Here is a 16,847-nt window from a genome sequence, read left to right on the forward strand (position 1 = left end):
GGCCAATAAATCATTATAATATATGGAGAAGTTTGCATGTACTATATGTACATATATAAATATATATACATATAATTATATTTATATATAGATATATACACATATATAAACTCTTTATTAAATAAAGTTGCCTGATAAGGCCAAAAATACTAGAACTACAACATTAATAGATTGTTAGGAAAAAAATACAGCTAAGTGGCAAAGTGGATGGAGTCCTGGACTTGGAATCAGGAAAATGAATTGAAATTCTGTCTCAATTACATACTAGCTATGAGACAATCACTTAACCTCTGTCTCCTTCAGTGGCTTTTCTGTAAAAATGGGAATAACAATAATACCCATCTGCCCAGGGCTGTGTGACAGATAACATGAGTTAATTTATCAAAGTTCTTTGTAAATCATAAAATACTCTATAAATGTTAGCCATTATCCTCCTCCTCCTCAATATTATTATCATCAATTATCCTATTGGAGAGGGAAAGCTTATAACTATAGTTATGGAGATAATATGGCTAGAACCACAGAAGGGCTAAGACCCAAGAGAAGAGTCATAGAATGACTGGTGCCAAATGGATGAACACATTCACTCTCTTGATGATCATTAGCTTGTGCCACCATCCTTACACAGTTTCCCACTGGGCTCCTATCCATATATGATTCTATGACCAAGGCCCTACCCTCACTCTCCTTCCATGTCAGAAATACCCAAAGTGGAGAATTCAGTTCAATTACCCTCTGTGGCAATCACTTTTGAACTAATCCCACAGGAGTCATCTCAGCTATAGGATCAGATAATTCTTCCTAATTTTCCTTCCCTCACCTCCCCAAGAGATCCAAATAAATTTAACTTTCCTATCCATATTCCTTAAGTTTTACCAGGCAATTTTCTCTATCCTAGGTCATAGAATGAATGAAGTGTACCTAGAGGCCACTGAAGATTTTGGAACCAAAGGAAAAAGTCCTATAGTATTTAGCCCTCTGGCCCAAAACACACACACACACACACACACACACACACACACACGGACTTATCTAAAGTTTAAGGCTAAATCTGCTAGAACTGATTCTTTTTCTGGTGAATTTCCCTCCTGTCAAGCCCAAACCCAACATCTGTTCATTACATTGGCTGTCTAAATTGCAGTGATGAATTTCTCATTACTGGCACCTGATTCCATTCAAAAGAAATAGATAAAAAGAGATTGGAGTGTTATTCATTGTCAGCTATACTAAACTGCCACATTCTTGATGTTTCTTTGCTAATTTATTCATTGAGATGCCCCTCACTGCTGAGGAGAGCTGAGAGCAGTGAGACCTTCTGCATGGCTATTTTAGGTGATATTTGCTAGGTGTTTTTTGAATGGCAGCATAAACAGAGGAATAGAAGAAGATTCAGGAACCCTCAGTTTGAATTCCTTACTTATGGTCCACACTCATATTGTTCTCTTCATTAATCTTGTGGTACAAAGCAGCTCTCTAACTTATTTATGTGGAAAATCCCCTGGCATTGACACCACTCCCTCCTTTTTTATATCTCCAGTCCTCCAGGTCCATCCCTCCCCTTTTTTGGTTCTCTCTGGAATCTCTATTCTATTTTATTGTTTTCAAAGTTCTCTTAATCTTACTTCTTCCTTCCAGCCAATCAACCAACAAATATGTACCCACTATGGGCCATCATGAACACACACACACACACACACACACACACACACACACACACACTCAGACCCCTGCATAAATAAATACTTGCTGTTCTTCTTTGGAGGACCATGACAGCCCTCCCTTCCTTATCTCAGCCATTCAGTATCTTTGACTTCCTTTGAGATAAAACTCAAGTCCCATTTTATGAAAAAGAGATTTTCTTGTCACCTTAGATACTACACTCTAAGCTTATCCTTCATCTTTTATGTATCTCTCTTGTATGTATCTAGTTAATTATATATAGTTTCTATTCCTTCACCCCATTAGAGGTAAACTTGTCTTGAGAGCTAGCAGAGATTCTAGCATATAGCATGCATTTAATAAGTATTTATGCCTAATTAGGATGGAACAGCACTATCAGAGACATCAGGAAAGACTGGATATATAAATATAAGGTAACACTTGAGCTGAGTCCTGAAGTCTACCAGGAATCCTGTCATATGCTGAGCACAGAGAGAGAAAGGGAGATTGCCTGGATTATTCAGTATAGGAAGATGAATAATGTATGAGATTAGAAACTCATTCCCCAACCTCCTCTGGAAGAGACTATCTTCCTGGTTAACTTGGATGGGATCTCTTCTCATGTTATTCAGGCCATTGGACCAAGAAGACAAGTAAGCACGTTTGCTTCTATCATTTCCAGACCTTCCCCTTCTATCATTTCTCCTCCAAAGGTTCTTCTAACATCCTATTTAGATCTTGTTTGTAGCTATCTAACCACTGCAGGCAATTCGCTCTTCTTTATTAAGGAGTTCAGCACAGGGTTGGGTTCATCAAGTTCATCTTTGCTTCAATCACTATCCTTATCTTTGTGGACTTCAATCTACAGTGCTGTCTTTTCATCTGATATAACCTGGCCTCCTAGTTTATCTGCCTTTTTAACTATTACCACCTGTATCTTTACTCTGTCACAATGACACAAGGTCATACTCTTGATCTCACCATCACTCATATGTATCCAATAATTCAAACTCTGAAATGCCTATTTTTTTGTCAAAATCCTCCTATCCTTTTATATCTCCCTTCACCTCACTTCTCCTAAATCTATTCTTCATCCTTTCTTTAATCTCTGATCACTCCACCCCACATTGTTCTACCACCCCATCACCATTGTTCTGATTTTGCCTTCATTCCTTCTCATTCTGGATAAGTACTTGACCAGTTTAATTATACTTTATTTTCTCTTCTTGAATTTCATGCTCATGCTTTGCCCAATCCTGACCCAACGTTACCTTTGCCATCCTCCTTCCTTCTTCCATTCTTGTTGTGAATGTAGTGAAACTAGAGTAAATCCTAAATTTTCACTGACTGGTTCACTATAAATCTCAACCAAGGTTTCAGTCCTGTGTGATGATCCTTGTATTCTTCCTTAACTGAGTATCAATCATATTCCCTGCAGAATTTGGTTCAAACATTTCTACTCTCTCTCAGCTGAGGACCTTGCCTTCTTTTCAGGGACTCTTCAAGATCCAATTTCTCTTTTCTCCTTTCCAATGATTCAAAAATCTCTTTTTTCTCTCCTTATTTGTCCTATTTTCTGATGAAAAGATACTTTTCTGCTTGCCTACTCTATCTCCTCTGCTTGATTCAGGGGAAAGATAAGAGAATTGTGAGTGTAACAGAATTTTGTGGAGATGTACATTGACGCTTGAGGTGTAAATTGACTTGAAGTAGAGAATTATGATTGTAAAGAAACAATTGTAGTCTAGAAAGCTTCTTGGGTGGAGACCCTGCCCATTCTTGATGTAATCCTGATCTCTTTAGGCTTTACCTTCTAATTCTGTGTTCAACATAAAGGAAGGGAGTTCACCTTTTGCCCTCTGGATGACAGGCAAGACATAAAAAAACCTGGGTTAGACTCTGGCTCAGGGCCTCCAGTCTTGTCTGACCATGACCCAGTCAAGGCTGCTTGGCTGTTCTTTTTATCTCTTCTCTCTCTCTCCCTAGCTCTTCCTCTGTCTTGTAACCTTTTAAAATAAATTTTTGTTTCATTTCCTCCCTTACTTTCTCGAATCTGAATAATGATTCCTCATAGGCAGAATTGAACTCAAGCAGCTAGCAGCTACATGCTTATGCTCTTAAGTGCCTTCAGATTGTAAAGAATGTTTTTTGATTAAACATTGCCTTCTTTTTTTCAGCCTTTTTATATATTTGGGTTCTTCATTGCTGTCTACATGCTCATGTTTTCACATCTTTAGAAAAAACACCAAAAAGAACCACTCTTGATTTGATACTATTATCCCTGCAAAATATGATCTTTTATCTCTTCTCCCTTTCATAGCTAAACAATAGAAAAGTCTTTCTTCCTCCATTTCTTTACTTCTTAACAGCTTGTTGGTTGGTCTTTATCTCAACATTCAATTGATATTGCTCTCTCCAAGATTACCAGTAAGCTTTTAAACTCTAAATCTGATGGCCTTTGTTCAGTCCTCATCTTTTTTGATCTCTATAGTTTTTGATACTGTTGGTTGTACTCTTCAGGATCTTGTGATAATGCACCCAAGTTCTGCCCTGACCATAAATGTCTACTATATTAGCTCTGCTCTGAGCCCTCTTCTCTTCAGTCTCTATACCCTCTTTCAGCAATCTCATCAGAGGACTTTCAGATCTATCAATGCAATTCTAATCTCTCTGCTGAACTTTAGTCTTGGATCATTTATACATTGATATTCTTTATGCATTTCTCATGTTCAAAATAGAATTATCTTCCCCACCAAAACTACTCCTCATACAAATGTTCCTCTCTTTGTTCCAAGATATTCCATTTCTCTCTTCTTATGCCTTTCACTGACTGTCCTCCATGGATGTTATGTTCTTTCTTCTCATCTCCTTCTTAAGAACTTCCTCAACAATATACACACTGAATGGACATTTAGACTTGTTTTTTTTTTGGCAAGAATCCATTGCCTCTTATGGCAGTCAATACTACTTCTGAATATCTCTTATTACATGCTTAGTGTACTTTAAGATTCAGCTCAAGTACTGCCTTTTACAGGAAAGAGACTTTTCTAGATTTCACTATTTCCTCATGTTCCTCCTAGAACTTTCTTTGTATTACCTTATCTATGTTTATCATGATGCCTTTGGACTGTAAGCTTCTCAGAATCAGGTATTGTTTTTATTTTTGTCATTGAATTCCCAGCATAAACACATTGTCTTGCATGTAAGAAGTGATTTACAGTATGCAAGATGGTACAATGGATGGAGCATTGGCTTAGGAAGAAATGGCTTCAAATCCTCTTTCAGAATCAGTTCTGACATTTCTAAAGGATAATGGCATCTACTTCATAGGGTTATCATGAATATCAAATGAGATAATATGTGGAATATTTGTTGTAAATTTCAAATTGTATACATATCAGCTTTTATTATTAATAAGTGATGAGAATATACTTGTAAATTTTAATTGAATAGAATCCTTACTTTCCTTCAAGATTCAAGTCATGTACCACCTCAACTTATGTACAAGTTCTCTCCCTTTTCAACAATTCACATTTACACTTATCTGTTTCTATATTGTTATCTCCTCTCCCCAGGAAAATATAAGTTCCTTGAGACAGAGATCATTTTTTTTGTTTTGTCTTCATGGATTTGCATGTAATAGGACCATAATAAATATTTACTAATTAAAGTATTTGAAGGATCATGGAAAAGTGATTAAACTACTCTGAGTTTATGTTTCCTCATCTGTTAAATAAATGAATGAGACTATCTAATATCCCTTAGATAGATAGATAGACCTCTAGCATTTTTACATTTAGTCATGGGAAGTTAACATTTACCATATCCCTGGCAAGTAGTCACTGAAACCTGAGACAATTTTCCTCATTCTCAACTTTCAATTTAATTTACTAATTATGAAAGCATATTTGTGAAACCAAAGGTGCATTTATATACAAACAGGTGTTTTGGGATGTTTTTAGTATAACATTAGCTGATCAGTCTTATAAGGTGAAGCAGGAAACTATATCATAAGCAAATAAGACAAGGTATACTATTAACAGCAATTGCCTCCTTTTCTTCTGTTCACACTACATTCTCAATGAGATTCTTTATCCTGTGTATAACTACTAAGACTAATTCTTAATAATAAAGTATATGCTTGAAGATATGCTTGAGACTGCCATCTCTTTGCCTTTTAAATGTATCAGAGGTTAAATTAGGTGAGTCATTTTTGTTGGATATAATTTTCAATCCTGTAGTTTATAATTATCAAAGAATGTCAGAGGACTAGTCAAAATTTTCTGCAATGTAAGAGTTCAGTCAAGAAGCATGAGAGGAAAAGAGCAGGAATTGGAAATTTCCTTTTAGGAAAACTAAGTCTATTTATAGGAAACTTTCAATTATCTGTACGGTTAGAAAAATTGTTAAATTCATAGATAATGTTGCTTTTTTGTTAGTAGTTTTAACTGTATCCCTTGTAAAGCCTTTTAAAAAATATATTTATTTAAGGCATTGGGGTTAAGTGACTTGCCCAAGGTCACACAACTAGGCAATTATTAAATGTTGAGGTTGGATTTGAACTCAGGTTTTCCTGATTCCAGGGCTAGTGTTCTATCTACTATGCCACCTAGCTTTTCCCCTATAAGAGCCTTTTTACCATTAAAAAATAGCAAAATTTATTGATGGATGTCCCTGCTTACCTGATTCATAAGGGGTGTTAGCACTTAAGTCAAAGTGCTTCCACAGCAAAGTTGTGGAAACGGGAAGGGAACAAACAGTGATGATTGAGAGAATGCAGTGTTATTTCTGCCCATCTGACATGTAGGTGAATGAAGTTAATGCATTTAAGAGTAGAGAATTGTCATTGCAGTGCATGTGAGATAGATCCCTTACAAATTTTCAGACAGAGAGGGAAGGGGGTAGGGTGGACCTTGGCTGTGGGGAGCACTGGTCTTATGTCATTAAGTGTCTTCCCTTTTCTAAATGTGACAGTGTACTGTGTATGTGCACCAACACGGTTCACATGCTGTTGGTGAGTTGACTTTTTAAGGACAGGAGTAAGAGTGCATTCTTTTCCCTCAGAGAATGTCCAAATACTTGTGGATGAGTTGATACATTTCTCTGAAGTTCAGGCACAGTCATTCATTACTCAGTAATAGTCTGTGAGAGGATTTCAATAGTAAGGCATTTGGTGGTTGTTAAAAATATCTAAGACTTCATCATTCCCAGAAAATGGGGATACACATAGTGTGTGTCTATGTGTGTATGTATGTATTCATACATGTTTGTTTGTTATTTCCATGATACTCTCTATTCATCTCAACCTCTATTGTCCCTGTTTCTTTTTGCTTTGCAGTTTTCTAAAGACAATCTAGGCTCTCCTCTTTCTCTTTTGTTCTGAGTACTACTCAAATTCTTTTATGATGCCTGTTCAAAGTGTGTGTGTGTGCATATGTGCATGTGCATTGGTGTGAGTGTATTTTAACGATCCCAAACTTTACCCAAAACAATGGTAGATCATTTTAATACCATTGTTACACAGCTACAAATCATGGAGGACTAGTGAATCTAAAAGTGAAAACTGAAAAGGGCAGTGAAGCAAGGGGCACATGGTGGGAAAGAATAGGCTGGAACATATTACAAAAAAGGACTATAGTAATTAATGATAACAATAACAATAATAATCATCAAGCAATAATATTAAAAGCAAAAAATAGAAATAAACCCATTAAATCAGATATAAGTATTCTGGTAGCCACAAGTAGACTCAGAAAACCATATATTAATATCTTCTATATTTTATTGCAATTTTATTTATTTTCTTAAATATTTCCTAATTATATTTAAACCTAATTTGACTGTATTGGGGAATATTTGGTGGGTAGTGGGTGGATTTCATAGGAGAAATAGAATTTAGAGTTATAAAGAACCTTAAAGCTCACCTAACTGAACATTCCTTTTTTAGGTAAGGAAGCTGAAGGCAGATCTTGTGATTTTTCTTAGATGACATAATGGAGTGAACTTCCTACAAAACTGGGAGTCAAACCTCAAGTCCTCTGACTCAATACTTTGGTAAATAATTTGGTTCTATCTTAATTATAATCAAAGATTATTTTTATGTTCACATATTGAGGAAAATATTAAATAAAATATTTTTAGAATATTTTATTTATTTTTCCAACTACATGCAACAGTAATTTTAACAATCATTTTTTGCAAGGTTTTGAGTTTGTTCCCTCTCCTCCTTACCCTCCCCCCCTGAAATCTAATATAGACTATACATGTATAGTAATACTAAACATAAATCCATATTAATCATATTGTGAAAGAAGAATCAAATTGAAATGGGATAAATTAGAGAGAAAAAATGATACATAAGACAATTTTTAAAAATTAGAGATAGTAAGCTTTGGTCTGCATTTTAGCTTCCATAGTTTCTTCTCTGAATATGGATGGTATTTGCCATCATAAGACTTTTAGAATTGTCTTTGATTTTTGTACTGGGGAAATTAACAAGTCCATCAAAGGTGATAAACACCTAATGTTGATGTTAGTATGTACAATGATTAAAGAATATTTTTTCTCCCTCTAAAGAACCATGGTCTTCCCTTTCCTGATACAACTGGGCAAATTACTTATCCTCCATGGACCACAGGTTTTCCATCTATCAGAGGAAGGGGTGGGATTAGATGGTTTCTAAGGTTCCAATAGCTTACTTTTGATCAAGGCAAGGATCATAGCATCCCTTCTAACCTATATAACAATTATAAATTAACCAGTTTCTCTGTCTTTCCCCTCTCCTCCCCTCTCCTCCTCTCTCCTGCTCCCTGCTTCATTTCCTCTCTCTCTCTCTCTCTCTCTCTCTCTCTCTCTCCTCTCTCTCTCTCTCTCTCTCTCCTCTCTCTCTCTCTCTCTCTCTCTCTCTCTCTCTCTCTCTCTCCTCTCTCTCTCTCTCCTCTCTCTCTCTCTCTCTCTCTCTCTCTCTCTCTCTCTCTCTCTCCCTCTCTCTTCTTCTTCCTATCTGCCAACATAGATACCATACACATGCACAATAAAATCAAAACTTCCAAATCCCACTTGAAAGGTTTACTTCAATATTCAAATTTCACTGTGTAGTTGGTCTTCTGTATTTACTTGTATGTATAGTAAGTAATTGAGCATCAGGTACATGTGCATCTCAAAGATAAATCCCAAACTCATGTCCTTGAAGAGAAGGATACTGTATAAAAAGATTCCATAGCTGCCTTTGGGAAGGCTATCCTTCCCAGTATCTCAGTATCTCATGATTCAGGACATGGCTCAAGGGGTCTATTTGAGTATCTGGCATGCTTGTGATTCCACAGTGTCTCAGAGAGTAGTGTGTTTAGGAGATGATAGGGTTGGGTTAATGTTCACATCCAGAAGGAATTTAATGTAACACATGGACTACCAAGTCACACAGGAGTTACACATCTGTTTATCGAGCCAATCAAATTAAAAAACGTTACCATACCATCTGCTCTAGCTGTCTCCTATAAAAATATACCAAGTAGACAATACTAACTCTAAAATGTGTAGATCTGGAAGAAGTAAATACTTGAAATAAAAAGCCTAAAGCAATTCCTTTCAATTGTTAGGTAAAAGAAGTTAGATGGGAAAGCAGACAACAGAGGGGAAAAATACATTTTTACTTTAAACCATCTCAGCTTTTCAACTTGTAATGCTTTTCTACAATCAATTATTGTTTTGAGTGGGAGGGATAATTTATGTACTGTGTTATCTCTCCTTTTAAAAATAGATATAGAAAATAAAAAGGTGTGAAGAAAGATGACACTAGAGAGAAGAGACTTGTGGGTGGAAGTGGTAGCTGAATGATAACAGCTGTTTTCAGTACCCCAAAAATGGCAGATGCAGGTGTATGTGGCAAGAAATAATTACCAGTCTTTTCTTGCCCTCCCAACTTCCTTATCTGCTCTTTCTCTTTCTCCTACTTCAACTGCTAGAACCTTCTAGTCTTTCCTGAGTTCAGATCCTTACAAACTTTCATTGATTCCCTTCTCTCAAAGGAAAGTGAATGAATTCCCCTTTGTTGCTCATTTTCCCCAAGCTTTTTATGCACGCTTCGACAATTTCATTCAGATTATCATTCTGCGCACTTTTTGCATTAATTCTCAACTGACTGACCCTCTTCATCTGTAATTATTACCATGAAGGTTTTGAATATCATTAAACTCTTCTCACCAACTGCATTAACTTTAAAAGGTAATTTGATTAATTCGGCAAGCCACTGGTAGAGGGAGATTTAACACCTCACAGAATTTGTGCATTATCAGTGTTTTGCAGTAACTAGATATCAAAGATAAATGTAATCCTTGGGGACCAGACGAAAAAAGGTTGGTGGTTTCTCTGAAAGATTTTAAGTAATTTTGTTAAGCTTTAAAAACAGTGTTCTAAATTGTTTTCCCTGGAATGACAAACAGATCATTCCTCTGCATTCCCCCGCAGTCCCGATTTAATAACTTTTCATTGCTGTGGAACGCATACATTTCCAGTGCACAGCCAAAGGTTCTCCACTTGGGAAAACACGATGACTCTGAGGCAGCAAAAGTTATCAACTGATAAATTGTAGAACAATTCGGGATGCCAAAATACTCAAAATCAAAAGACTTCAGAGGACTTAGAAACTTATCAGGGACTGAAAAGTGCATGTTAATGCATATTTTCAATGACTTACATCATTAACTATCATGTTTGAATAAAGGTAGGGTTAAATAAAAAATGATGCCAGGCCTAAGGAAAAGTGTGATGCATCATATATGTTTAATTTGTCTGATCCCAGGGCAGAATAGTACCAAAGTCATATTATCTCATTGCAAATGTCAACATTTTCCTTTAGATGAAATGAATTGTGTGATGAGAATGTCTTCATGTAGGTACTAGAACTCTGATTTCTTATCAAATGAGACAACATATACATTCACATTTTTTTTGGTTCCTGAAAGAGTTCGAGATAGCTAACATTTGCAGAGTAGCTATTATAACTATTATTTCATTAAGAGAAGATCTCTCAGATGAGGAAATGGTCTGTGTATGCAGAGTGTCTCCTCTTCAACTTTTACTCTTTGAGTGTTATTGAGAACTACCAGATGTTAAGTAAGTTGATCAGGGTCACACAACCATTCTATGTCAGAGGTGAGGCTTGATCCCAGGTCTTCCTTGCTCTGTGGTCAGTTTTCTATTCACTTTGTCACAGTGCTTACTGCTTTCTTACATAATTGTTCTGTTGTAGCTCTGAGTTCCTTCAGTGGACAAAGAAAGGCTAACGATCATTCAAATTTCTATAGATTTGAACTGTATTTTTCTCATAGCAATGTTGTGAAGATTGTAAAGAAAATTACCTCTAAGAATCACCCTCATGATATCATTGGTCCTTCTTGAGAATGAAGAACAAATAACATCAAAAGTGCTAAATGGCTTGCTCATGATAGCAAAACTCTTATTAAAAATATCAGTCCTCTCTGAGGGGCAGCTAGGTGGTACAGTGGATAAAGTGCCAGGTATGGAGTTAGGAAGAATGGAGTTCAAATTTAAATTCAGATATATGTGACCTTGGAGAAGTCATTTAACCCTGTTTGCCTCAGTTTACTCATCTGTAAAACAAGCTCCAGAAGGAAATGGTAATCTACTCCAGTATCTTTGCCAAGAAAACCCCAATAGGGTCACAAAGAGTCAAGTACAATTGAAAGACTGAACAACAATAAAGTCTTTTCTGAGTGTTATTTAAATTCTATTAGAAGTCAGGGAAAGATGTGTTAGATGAAGGCCTTCAAAAAAAGGCAAAAAAGATAAAAATAAAAGGAAAGAGTTATGAAACAAACTGAGAAAAGAAAGAGGAATGAGTGGTGAGAAAAGTAGATTGTCCTTCTGGGCTTCAACATACAAATAAAATACAAAAGCTTTTTCTCCCTGGAAAAACTTACATGATGCTTCTCAGCTTCACAGTCAAGAATATTACTAGATATCAGGTTCACTATTGTTACTAATTGCTCATGCTTAGCCATGATGCACTTTTCCAAACACTAAGAAATCAAGTTGCAATATCATGCAATTATCTTAAAGTAAATCTGTCCATTTAGTTCTGGTTAGTTCTTTGTAAATCATATTAGAAGAAAAATTCAGTTGGTCAATAAACAATTGAGGCAAAACTACTATGAGCAAGGCTCTGCTCTGGTTTGTTGTTTAATTATTTCAAGTATACACAACTCTTCAAAATTTGTATTACTCTTGGCAAAGCTACTGGAGTGGTTTGCCATGTCCGTCTCCAGCTCATTTTAGAAATGAGAAACTTTGGTTCCTCAGGGTTAAGTGACTTGTCCAGGATCATACAACTAGTAAGTCTTTGATATCAGATTTGAGATCAGGAAAATGAGTCCTCCTGATTCCAGGACTGGTGCTCTATCCACTTAACCACCTAGTTGCCCCTGCACTAGTTAGATCTATAAATCTTGTGATAAATGAATTACTGAGAGAGGCAGAGAATTATAAAGAAATTTTACATTAGGATAATAGATGTGTAGGTCCTTGTGGATACAAAAGTCATTTTCTTACATTGTTTTTAATTAGGTAACATATAGTGAAGATAGCAAAGGAATGGAGTTTAGGAGAATGAGTCCATGACTACAAATATCCCTTCACTTATTTGGGCTTCAATGTCCTTTTCTGTAAAATGAGAATTTTGGTCCATATAATCTCTAAGGATTCTTCAAACTCTTAACAGTCTATGACACTTAGTCTTGCAATAAATCCATTTTCTAGTTGCTTCTCTTCCACCAACATAGTACGACTAAAAACTATTCTTTGATTATGGTTTTCTAGTTAGTTGTATATTTTTCCAGCTTATTTTTAGCCAAAATCAGAATTCTTACCAAACTTGACTTACCAAAATGACTACCCTAATTATAAGATCAGCATCTTAGATGGAAAAAGTATTCCTTTAGTCTGATTTATTTTGATAACTATATTTTTAACAAGTTCAATTCCTTGTTTCTTTCCAGATATTAACTTATGCTTCCAGAATCTTCTTCTAGAAGTGAAGCCAATGAATCTGGAAACTTAAAGTTCCTAGGCACTTCCTTTAAAAAGATACTCTTCTGACCTTAGCAACATCAATAGTATTTCCATCAATTCTCTAATTAATTCCATTAATTCTCTATAAGGTCTTGGTAACGCAGAACAATGCCTATAGTCTCAAATATGCCATATAGATAGCTGGGTAGTACAGGGGATAGAGAACCAGCCCAGAAATCAGGAGGACCTGAATTCAAATTCAGCCTCAGACATTTGACACCTACTAGCTGTGTGATCATAGGAAAGTCACTTAACCCTGGCTATCTCGAACTCAGGGGCATCTCCAGTCATCTTGATCCATACCTGGCAGGTGAACCCAGATGGCTCTAGAAGAGAAAGTTAGGTTGATGATTTAGTACAGGCTCCCCTCACTTAAATCCTATTCATGTGTTTGTCATACATCACCTCCCTGGTGTCATGATCTTCTTTAAGAACAAAGGACAAAGAAAACTATGCAGAAGGGACAATCAATCTAAAAAACTAAATGTGTGTGTGTGTGTGTGTGTGTTAACTCCTTGTTTACTTACCTTCACCTTGGATAAGTTTGGTAAATAGACAATGAGAAGTACCCAATGCTGAAGAGTAGGAGAGATACCTGGATTGCCTTTGGAAAATGTCAGTATTATTTTAATCTTCCCAAGCCTTGCCCTTAAAAAATGGTGCCTTTGTTTTAGACCAGTTGTCTCCTAGTACTATTAAATGGTTAAAATTCGTGAAGCACTAGAAGACTGGTCATATAACAAGAGGAAGGGCTGACTATTGTACATCCCTGGGATTACACTGGTATACTGCAGTCAAGAGAAAGCATAGAAGACTGCAGAATACTGATTAGGGCCACTTTAGAGAATTATTGGGAGGTCATGGAAAAGAGTCTCACTTTGTGGGCCAAAATGGATGGGGCACAATCTATCTTGTTGGAAGGAATATCTACATTGGTGAGATAACAGCTCCACTGGAGTATTTGATTGGGTTACATGAATATAATTCAAGTATTTCAGTAGGCAGGTCCTTTAGCACTTCCTAGGACTCCAGCCAAAATGAAATCATTTAGCATAAAATGACTATTGGAGTTTTGCTTACTTATACTGTTTATAAAGGAGGTAATTTAATTTTCATAAAATTCTCCTGAGAGACTCTGGATCCCGTGTTGCCTGATGTCTCACTTTCCTAAACTAAAAGTCAAGAAACGTATTTGGATTATGTCACAGAGAAGGGATGTAAACAAACATTCCAAATTGAGAGAAAGAGTTCTAAAGCTTCCACCAATTTAGAAGGAACCTTAACCTCTCTTAAAATGCCTGCAACATCACTCATATGCTTCAGAGATTCAAAGGCCCTCTAGTCCAACAATACAAGAAGAATAACTTCTTCAACAATAAACCTTACAACTATTCATTCAATCCTTTTCTGCAGATCTCTCATGAGGGAAATGTAATACTCCAGAGGTATTCCATTCCACTTTAAGAGAGCTCTAGCTAGTATGAACTGTTTTTCATATCAAATCTAAGTTTACCCCTTTGGCAGTTTCCATCTATTATTCCTAGTTCTATCCTCTGGGACCCTCATCATAAGATATGATATGATGTGATAATCTTTCCACTTCATGGAAATAATCTGGGTCTCTTGGCTCTAAGGTTCTTCTTCTCGGGGCTAAAAAAATGTCCAGTTCTTTCCATTGATACACATAATGAATGAAATTAAACTGTGTCAATGATCCTGGTTTTCCTCTTCCGGACACTCTCTAGACCCCATCATGTGTATTTAACATCTAAAACTTTATAGAAGAAAGGCTTAGACTGACTTCCTACTTCTCATTTCATCAACCACCTTACTTAGGCCTATGCATAAGTGGCATGGCTATAAACTAAGTTTAAAACTGACTGGGCTAATCTACATGAGTATTCAGAAGCTCAAAAGAATTCATTTAAGGATGTCCTCCAAAACTTGGTTCCAGATTTAATTCATAGACAATAGGAAAAGAAAACAAAAGATTAAGGAGTTCTGACTAGAATTTTATCCCAATTCAGGAAAGTTCAAATATGGTCCCGGACTAATTCTTCTTAAGCATTTCTTCAATAATTGTATTTTAAAAAATGATTTTATGGGCCTTTCTAACCATTTAGTAGCTCTAAATGATTTCATTTAGCAGTGCTGAATCTAATTACATATAAAAAAAGACTACATATGGCCTTTTACCTGGACTTGGTGGCTGAATAAGACAAGGTCAACACTTGAACCATATGTAGTAGTTCACAGATATAATAATTGGCAATAATCATAGGTCATTGGTATAATAATTAAATGTTGTAATTTGTCCTTTGTTTTCAATTATGTCATATGTAAGTAAATTAGATTTAAATGAGGCAGAGCTGTTCAAAGTCTTCAACATCACCATCACTCTCTTTTTCAGAGACTTTGAAGTCCAGTGGCAAGATAAAAGTCAAGATAACTATTGATGGTCCAGGATGCAGTGTATGACCTTGGTGTCTTTGATATCTGACTAAGCTCTAAGTACTCCATAGTGTCTATTTTAACCACCTTAATAAATAACATTTATATCACTCTTTAAGGTTTGAAAAATGTTTGCCTGTGTTATCTCATTTGAATCTCTGAAACAACTCTGAGATATACATTATTATTATTATTATTATTATTATTATTATTATTATTATTATTATTATTTCCATTTTACAGATGAGGAAATTGGGGCTGAGAGAAGAAACAGAGCTACCAAGAGTCATATAGTTATTAAATGTTTGAAGCAACTTTCAAATTCAGATCTCTCTGATACAAATTCTTCTGCTCTATCCAATGTACCACCTACCTATGGTTAGGGAAGGATGGGTCTAAGAGAAATTTTAAGCAAGATTTGAGAGGTAAAGAAAAGTCTGGTTGTGAAAATGCCTAAAAATTTGTGACCATAGATGAGTAGGGAGACTGAACCCAAGGGTTCCATAGATAGATTTCAGGAGAGTTCAAGGATAGATTTTAGTTGGGTCTAAGGATACAAATCAAGGGAGTCTTGTGAAATTGAATGGGGAAAAATCTTTGATATTTTCAGTATTATTTCAGTTATATTACCTTTGTAATCCTATGAGTCTTATTTTATGTATTAAAAAACATTCTTCTGAGAAAGGGTCTAGAGATTTCACCAGGGCCAAATTAGTTCATGAGCAACAAAAAAAGGTTTAAGAATTGTTGATCTTGAACACAAGGTCACAGATTAAGAACTCAGAAGCCATCTAGTTCAACATCCTTACTTTAAAAGTTAGGAAACCAAGGTCCAAGACAAAGAAAAGATATTTCCAAGATCACAGAGATAACAAGGGTGTGAGGTATATTTGAATCTAGGTTAACCAATGGTCTTTTTATTTTAACACATCAGGTAGGCATACAATCAGATCAAGTCACTTGGTCAGAACTAGGCAGTGAAATTAAAGGCAAGGTACAAATGGGTACCAGAGATAATGATAAATCATAAGTCAGAAACTGAGAAGGCAGATGGGAACCAGGGATAAGGGAGAAATAGATACTGAAGGGTAAGGCAAGGTGGGTATAGTTGGAATCTGAAGCATACAGTCAGGAAACAGGAAAGCCACAAGAATGATTTAACAATAAAAAAAATGAGGAGGAGAAATTCACCAATAATTAACAAAGGAATGGTGAGATAAGTGAAAAAGGAGAGACTTCGGCAAAGGATGATGAGAAATCTGAGGAAGGAGAGATAATTTTCACTTGTGCTATTGGGGTAAGGTGGGAAGGGTGTGAAGAACAAATCTATGAGGAAGAGAAGTATGATCTGAACCTTGAAAAAAAAAGAAAGACTCAATTGGCAGAGATGGGGGGGATAGGGAGAATCAATTCTAGGCATGGTAGGAGCCAGATTGTGTAGGGTCTCAAATATCAGATTCTTAGAGGGTTTCTTTTATATGAGAAACAAATGTATGCTAAGAGCATGGACATCCAAAAACTCTTACCCTTTCTCTTTTTTCCCACAGATGAGAAGAGGGAAATTAATATCCTTTGGTGGAAAAGAATTATGAAGGAGAAAGGAGAGTGTGCCACAACTAAAGGCACATCTCTATGGCATGGATAATAAA

The 16,847-nt window shown here is 36.0% G+C and overlaps 1 protein-coding gene across 1 annotated transcript in view; it reads right to left on the bottom strand.

The window, feature by feature from the left end:
• LHFPL3 (LHFPL tetraspan subfamily member 3) overlaps positions 1 to 16,847 on the bottom strand; it is a 486,281-nt gene that overhangs the window by 139,960 nt on the left and 329,474 nt on the right. The window lies entirely within an intron of this gene.

This window comes from Macrotis lagotis, chromosome 7, assembly GCF_037893015.1.
Source record: "Macrotis lagotis isolate mMagLag1 chromosome 7, bilby.v1.9.chrom.fasta, whole genome shotgun sequence".
Lineage (NCBI taxonomy): Eukaryota > Metazoa > Chordata > Mammalia > Peramelemorphia > Peramelidae > Macrotis > Macrotis lagotis.